Source organism: Echinops telfairi, unplaced genomic scaffold, assembly GCF_000313985.2.
Source record: "Echinops telfairi isolate 266 unplaced genomic scaffold, ASM31398v2 ScPeMD7_5868;HRSCAF=6743_1, whole genome shotgun sequence".
Taxonomy (NCBI): domain Eukaryota; kingdom Metazoa; phylum Chordata; class Mammalia; order Afrosoricida; family Tenrecidae; genus Echinops; species Echinops telfairi.
In genome coordinates this window covers 13,094,228-13,102,812 of record NW_022109768.1, presented here as the reverse complement: position 1 = coordinate 13,102,812, position 8,585 = coordinate 13,094,228, and the positions used below count along the sequence as shown (strand labels likewise).

General features: G+C 43.8%; 1 long non-coding RNA gene across 1 annotated transcript in view; it reads right to left on the bottom strand.

Annotated features, from left to right (window-relative positions):
* The window catches only part of LOC123522347, a 24,927-nt gene that overhangs the window by 13,766 nt on the left and 2,576 nt on the right, over nucleotides 1–8,585 (bottom strand). Inside the window, exon 2 of the long non-coding RNA XR_006680616.1 lies at nucleotides 3,938–4,033. This is a non-coding gene — a long non-coding RNA (uncharacterized LOC123522347). The remainder of the gene's footprint in view (nucleotides 1–3,937; nucleotides 4,034–8,585) is intronic.

Here is an 8,585-nt window from a genome sequence, read left to right as displayed (position 1 = left end):
TGTACACTGGTACAGATAGGAACTGGAAATACAGGGAATCCAGGGCAGATGATCCCTTCAGGACCAGTGGTGTGAGTGGCGATACTGGGAGGGTAGCGGGAGAGTGGGTTGGAAAGAGGGAACCGATTACAAGGAACTATATGCGACCTCCTCCCTGGGGGATGGGCAACCGAAAAGTGGGTGAAGGGAGACGTCGGACAGGGTAAGATATGACAAAATAATAATTTATAAATTACCAAGGGTTCATGAGGGAGGGGGGAGCGGGGAGGGAGGGGAAATTGAGGAGCTGATACCAAGGGCTCAAGTAGAAAGCAAATGTTTTGAGAATGATGAGGGAAACAAATGTACAAAAATGCTTGACACAATGGATGTATGTATGGACTGTGATAAGAGATAAAATGATTTTTTTAAATGCGGGGGGGCCTGGAAGCATAGTGGATTATGTGTTAGGCTACTAATTGCAAGGTCAGCAGTTCAAAACCACCAGCAACTTTGAGGGAGAAAGATGAGGCCTTTCAGCTTCTGTAAAGAGTTATTAGAGACTCAGAATCGGGGCAATTTTACTTTGTCCTACGGGGTGGCTATGAGCAGGAAACAAGTCCATGGTCATGAACTGAGATGTGATAGAGTGGCGTGAACATGGCCTCTTTGCGTGGCACTCATTCTTGCTAAGACCACATGACTTAAGGCTGGTCATGAGGAAACACCAGGCAGACCTAGGGTGGAAGTCAACCAAGGTATTGAAAGCCTATTCTCTGTAAACCTTTCAAGGGCATGAAAGATGAGGAAAGGCTAATATACAGCTTCCAGTTGAAAGAGTCTGAGGAGACATGATAACTAAATCCAATGCCAAGACCTGGATGTGACCCAGGGGCAGAAAGCAAGAGAAAAGGACATTGTAGGTATAGTTGGCAAGGTAGACTTTGTAAGGTGGCAGGGTAGCAGTGCTCGTCGGGAAAGTTGCATGCCATTGTGTAAGACAGTGTCTTTATTTTGGTAAACACGTCAATCATTTAGGGGAGAAGGGTCAACATGTCTGCTTTGTCTCAAAAAATGCTAATGACAGTGGTAAATACAGAGGGAGCAGAAGATGGAGCTAATGTGCTGTAACTGGGGAATCCGGCTTGAAGGCACTCGGGAGTTTTTAATATTATTCTGACAACTTTTCTCTAATTTAAAACTGTTGCTATATATTCTTTTTAAAAAGTGTCCACTCAAATCTGAAATAAAGTATGAAATGCATGTCCCAAAACCAAACTCACTGCCATTGAGTTGCTACTGATTTATAATGATTCTATAGGACAGCGTATAACTGCCCTTGTGGGTTTCTGAGACTGTAACTCTTTATAGGAGTAGAAAGCCCTGTCTTTCTCCTGAGAAGTGGCTGGTGGTTTTGAACTGCTGACCTTGAGGTTAGCATCTCAAGCCGTAACCACTATGCCACGAGGGAAATGCACTTATGATTGATAAAATGCATATCAATGTGAAGGGTACCCATATTATGGTTTCAGGTTTGCTTATGTTTGTTTCATGCTCCAGTGGTTTAGATACCTCCCCAAAACATTAAGTGGAAAAGATTAATTTGTTCTTAATCATATGTGTTAGTCCGGGTTGACTAGATAAAAAAATCCAGGAAACTCCTATATGTATAAGAAAGAGCTTTATATACAAGAGCAATTGAATATTGAAAAAACATCCCAGCCCAGTCCAGATGAAGTCCATAGTCCAGTAGTATGGACTTGGTAGAATGCATTGTTTGAAATTTAGTGAACAAAATGGAAATTTGACATCTACCTCACATCTACCTCACTTCACTTTCACTACCTCACAATATTATTGGTATCCCATATGTCTGATACTAATCTATAAATTACTCTTCAGATTCACAAAACACATGAAATGACACCAAATACAAGAAGATCACAGGCCAGTGGGTAGAAAGTCTTGTGGATCCAGTGGTGGTATAAGCATCTCAGCGCTGGCATGGGTCCTCATGTGGCTCCTCCAGCTCCAGGGCACTAGCGTAACTCCGTGTCTTGTCCACAGGAAGATGAAGCAAAGAGAGCGGCTCTGGCCTCCAGTGAGCTATTTATTTCCTTAGCGCCTCCAAATGAGGTCATCAAGATGAGACTTGATTGACAGGTTAGACTCCACCCCTTCACAAGTTGACAGGTGATTAAGTAAATGCCACATCATACCTTTCAGAAGCCAAGCTATTCAGATCAAGAGGGCAAAATCTTTAAAAAACTAAACTAAACGAATATACTTAGACTAAGAAGGCATAGCTAAAGCTCTTCACTTAAAGCCAAATAGCCTTAGAAACAACTCGTCTCTTTTTTCCACAAAGTTGGCAAATGCAAATATGAAAGTGAGGTAGATGTCAAATTTCCATTTTCTTCACTAAATTTCAAACAATGCATTCTACCAGGAACTCGCAGCAAAACTGGCCTGGTGGTTGTTAGTTACTATCAGGACGATTTCAGCACATGGCAACCCTGTGGGAGGGGAGGGAGACTGCTCCATGGGCTCTTGAGGCTGCAATATTTCATCAGCAGATCGCCAGACTTGTCTTCTGAGAGCCTCTGGGTGTGCTCAGAGTGCCAGTGTTCCAGCTATCAGTTGAGTGCTTAAGTATTTATGCAATACAGGGACTCCAAGGTTGATCTAGCCTGCTATAATCTTTTGATCAGTCTCATTTCATCTGTTGTATGTAATTCTATCAAATAGAGAATTTAAAAATAATCATTTGAAAGTAGCACCTGTCCCAATTGCTAGAATGATAGCAATAATTCACATAAAGTGTTTTAGGAGTCCCTGTAACATTGTGGGCTATGCTTTGGGCTGCTAGCTGTGAGGTAAGCAATTCGAACCAACCAGCTGGTGCTCAGGACAACGATGAGGCACTCTGCTCCTGTGATGACATACAGCCTCAGAAACCCTATGGAGGATGCCATGAGTTGGAATCGACTCAATGGTAGTGGGTTTGTCACTTAGCAGCACCTTAGAAGATGTGGTGTGGAAAGCTGAAGCTATCAAAAGGTAAGCAAAGTGTTAGGTAACCAGGCACAGTTTTGTAAACCCTTTTTGATGAACAAACTAATGAACAAACTAATTGCTGTGGGGAGTGTGCGTTTCTCTCTGGAGGTAACGTGAGCATTGCTGAGCTATTTGAAGCTAGCAAAGTGGCATACAAACGGACTAGTGATGAGAGACAAGCAATGAAGACAAATATCACTATGACTACACAATAAAATATAGTACCTCCAATTAAATACGCCTTCCCAACTAGTAGATAAATTGATATGAAGTATTTGGCAGCAGCATTTTTTTTTTCTCTTTAAGCTAAGAAATGGCAACCTACAGGACGTATACAGCGGGAGAAGGATGTGGCCATTGGCTTGCATAAGAATGTGCAGCCTGGGAAATTATAGAGCAGTTCCATTTTGCCCTATCCGGTGGCTATGAGATCAAACCAACTCTCGCAGTGGGTTTGGTTTATCCAGTCTTAGGAACCCTGGTGGTGCACTTGTTCAATGCTCCGCAGCTAATGGAAAGATTGGCCATTGGCACCCACCAGCCGCTCAGTCGAAGATAGATGCGGCAGTCGGCTTCCATGAAGATCAGCCTTGCACAGCGGTTCCACGCTGCCTGTCAAGTCAAGGTTGTCTCTGAGAATGGAGTCGAGGACCATGGGCTTGGCTTTTAGTTTTTCTAGTATTGATTTGCTGCCACCTGCTGGGAGGCAGAGAGGGGTGTCTAGCATAAGAGTGCAAGAGTGACAGCCTCACAAGTCCTTAACGTTCGCTTGGCCCATTACAGGAAATGTAATCCAGGTAACGCTGCATCTCAAAGAAATCAGAAACTTTTGAATGTGAACTGCATCTAAAAAGGGCAGTCCACTGTTTTTCACGGAAGAAAAATTAGAACCTCTACTTACTGGATATTCTCTCACTCCCATCTAGTGGATTCCTTCCAAGGCACAGCAACCCTCTCGAAGAGGTTTCCAGGATTGCAGAGAGCTTCAGCATTGTCCCTAGGATGAGTTCAAATCAACAACCTTGTGGTTCACAGCCTACCACTTAATACCCTTTGCCACTTTAATGACTCTTAGTAAGACAGAATACCAAATCTACTAACTGAAGTAATACTAATAATGGTAGGGGGAATAATGTCTTCTCAATACCTACACCCTAATTCCTAGTGTACAGAGTACAACCAAGAGCCACAGATGATAATTTTTAGCCTAGCTGGCACTTTCAAGTAAGCGCTAGACTGCTATTCACAGGGCCAGCGGTTCAAACCCACTAGCTGCTCTGTGGGAGACAGATGAGGCTACCTGCTCGTGTAAAGATCAGAAGCCTCATATAGGGTCACCTGGAGTTGCAATAGTCTCCGTGGCAGTGGGTTTTTGTTTTGTTTTTTTTTGGTCAGAGGGGGCGGGACAGGGGGCGGGCGGGGGGGTGGGGGTGGTGGTGTTGAAATTAAATGGGTGATTGCCCAAGTAGATTTTGAAGTTGCTTGGGGCCAGCGATTCCTTTTTTTCTTCCATGTTATCCTCCCTTTTGTAATGGGAATATCTGCAACCATTATCCTGTTTGGTGTCTTTTGGAAGCAGGTAACTTGCTTTTTAATTTCACGATCCATAGATGGTAAGGAATTGCTGTCCCAGAATTGATTATCCTCTGCGCCTGAGCCATAGTTGAGTTCGTTGATGAGACTCAGCACCTATGGGAACTTAGACAAGATGCTGTAAGGGTTGACATTTTGGGAGGTCCTGGGAGAGGGCAAATGGCTCATGCATGTGGATGGACGTGAATGTTTGAGGGCCACAGGGCTGACTGTGGTAGAAAGATATTCAAACCCTAATCATTGGAATTTGGCCAAAATAACTTTGCAGATGTAATTAAAGCCAAGGGATTTGAGATCAGGATATCATTTTGGAATATGAGTGAGCCCAATTTAATCATGAGAATCTTTAAAACTAGAGAATATCTTTCAGTGGTGGCTAGAGTTATGTGACTGGTGGGAAAAGGACTTGACGTGATGTTACTAGCATTGAATATTGAGGAAGGGGTGCATGAACCCAGAAATACATGCAGCCTATAGAAGCTGGCATGGGAAGAGAAACCAAGCCCCCCCCTCCCCCGAACCTCCAGAAAAGGATAGACAGCTGGCACCTTGATTTTTGCCCAGTGAGACCTGCATTGGACTTCAGACCTGCAGAACTGAAAGATAATAAACTTGTCTTAAGTCACTGAGTTTGTGGGAATATGTGACCGTTACAATTCATCACGACTACACTGACCAGATGGATTGACTCAGTGGCTGCAGCAATATAGGCTCACATAGAAGAACAATTGTGAGGATGGCACAGGACTGGGCAGTGTTTTGCTCTGTTGTTCACTGGGTCACTATGAGTCAGAACGGACTTGAAGTCCCCTGACAACAATGGCAATAAAGTCAGCTAGCAGGAACCCTGGTGGTACTAGTGGCTAAGAACTGACTGCCAAGCCACATGGTTAACATTCCACACCCATCAGCTACTCCACAGCAGAGAGATGAGCTGTCTGCTCCTGTAAAGATTTACAGCCTCAGAAACCGTATACGGATTCTCCAAGAGACAGAATCAACCACACCCATGGGTTTGGTTGTGGGTAACATTTCTGCAGGGGTTTCTCACCTGAGAACTCATTTAAGAAAGGAAGTCAAAGTATCTCTGAAGGCATCCAGCTCTCAGAAGAAACGACGTCTCAGATTCATTTTTCTCTGGTTGTCCAAACTCACTACCTCCAATTCTTTCTCATTCCCTCCGAAGCCTACCCAATTAGGTTTTTGTCCCTATCACACTTTGAAGTCACAGTTGAAACTTCCTGCTATAAAACTGATGTGAACTTACATGACTTTCTTCACTAGGCTTTAGCCCCACACTCCCCAACCCCAACCTCTCGGTTCTCCTATGGTCATCACTGGTTTAAATCTTTTTGTTAAATCCTCTTCTCAGGAGCTCTGAAATAAGATCTCTTAGGCCCTCATCTCAATCTATTGGCTTCCTTGGGTGGCTCCGTTTGTGCTGAACTCATTTAAAAGGTGGTGGTGCAAATTCATCCCTCAGTGCTACAGAAGTCCTGACCAGCAGCTTCTGTGGACATTAAAGCCCTAACATCCCTACCGAGCAGTCTTACTCTGCAATCCACAGAGTTGCCAGGAGTTGAAATCAACTTGTCAACCACGGGTTTTGTTTTGTTTTTCAATATGCTGATCACTCCCAAATCTATACCTCTCCACTAACCTTTAGCTGCATATTCAAGTTATTTACATGAATGTCTAGTAGGCATTTCAGACTTAACACATCCAACTCCTGCAGTCTTCCCCATAGCAGCATAAGATACTCCATCCTCCAAGTTTCTCAGGCCAGAAACATTCTTGACTTCTCTTTTTTATTCCCACTCCCAATCTAACCCATCAACAAACCCTCCTGATTCAGCCTTCATCAAACACCCCCAAATATGACCACTTTTCACCACCTTCACTGCATCTGTCCTGGCCCACCCAAGCTGTATCTCTGCTGTGTAGTGGATTGTGTTGGGCCGTTAACCACAAGATCAGCAGTTTGAACCCACCAGCTGCTCCCCAGGAGAAAGATGAGGTTTTGTGTTCTCATAAAGATTTACAGCCTTGGAAACTGTACTAGTCCAGATGGACTAGAGAAACAAATCCAGGGAGACTCATATGTGTATAAGAAAGAGCTTGATAACAAAGAATAATTGAATATTAAGAAAACATCCCCCCCCCCAAAAAGAAAACATCCCAGCCCAGTTCAAGTCTATAAGTCCGACATTAGCCCATATGTCTGATACCAGTCCATAAATTCCTCTTGACTCATGCAACGAATGCAATGACACTGACTATAGTAAGATCAAAGGCCAATGGGTGGAAGTCTTGTGGATCCAGTCGCAGTGGAAGCATCTCAGCACTGGCAGAGGTCTCCACAGGGCTCCTCCAGCTCCAGGGCTCTGGCTCCATCGCATAGCTCCATGTGGCTTGTCAGCAGGAAGACGAAGCACAGAAAAAGTGTGTGGGTCCTGCCTCCAGGGAGGAAGACAGGAGTTCCCAGATTCCTTAGGAGAAGGCCATGCCCACACAGAGGCTTGATTGGCTATGACCTGATTGACAGGCTAGACTCCACCCTTATAACCTATTTAACAAGTTGACATGAAATTACGTAACTACCACAGAAACCCTCAGGGGCAATTCGACTCTGCCCTTTGTGATGAGTCAGAATGGCCTCAGTAGCAGTGAGTTGTTTTTGAGTATAGTGCCTGGCATATACCAGCCACTTGCTATATATTTGCTGACATTACTCTAGGACAACATACACAGCCTAAGAGATGAAAACATGAAATGCATGATATACTTGTACATTAATATCACTTGGATTAATAAAGGGGTCTCAGTGTACAGATTGAGCATCACGTGCTTTCAAGATTGTGGTCATTTCTTAAAGTGACATTTTCCACAGTTCTTAAATATGGTACACCATTTCTTAGGGTTAGATGGTAAGAAAACTACCACTTAAATAAACATTGCATGGTATTAGTATTTTAAAGCTAAAATGGCAATTGTCTGGGCAATCTTCCCCCAACTATTTATTTTGAAAAATTATAAACCTACAGAAAAACCGAAAGCTTAGTTTCACCTAGCACAATATTGGGTAATTATATAATCTATTGTCAATTTGAGACTATTAAGAGTAAATAGGTAGAGTTTAGCCTGTCATATCAGGTCGCAGCTTGATGACCTCATTTGGAGGTGCTAAGGAGATAAACAGCTCCCTGGAGGTGGGACACAGGCTTACTCCCTGGGAGACATTACTGATAAGCCTGATGGAGCTATGCTGATGTAGCCAGAGCCCTGGAGTTAGAGGAGCCACATGGAGACCCACATCAGCACTGAGATGCTTCTACTGCCACTGGATCCACAACTTTCCACCCACTGGTCTGTTATCTTCCTGTTTTGGAATCATTGCATGTGTTTTGTAAGTCTGAAGAGAAATTTATAGTTTGGTATCGGACATATGGGTTAATATTGGACTTATGGACTTGATCTCGACTGGGCTAGGATGTTTTCTCCATACTTCAATTGCTCTTGTATATAAAGCTCATTCTTATACATATGAGTGTCTGTGAATTTCTCTAGTGAGCCTAAACTAACAATAATTGCTACCATCATGCCACATTCTCAGTCTTTCTCATCGGACACATACTTTTCTGGCCTAGGCTATCTGGTAATGTCGTGGTTAGTGGCTATGCATGGGGCTGTGATATACAAGGTGAGTAGTTAAAAGTTTATTGTGCCAACCTGGCCAATAAACACAGGAGGGGTTAACTGAAGGGCAGAGAGAAAAATAGCTCAGTGAGCCTCGCCTTTCTAGTTCTCAGGTCTCTTGCTTTGTGATGGTCAGACCAGGATGCAGCTGCCTTAGCCAGTTCCCTGATCCAGATGGCAAGGCTCACTTCTTGCAAGACATCCCTGAGAAGCTGCATGGACTTACCCCGATGCAGCCTTGGGTGCTGGAGCAGCCGTGT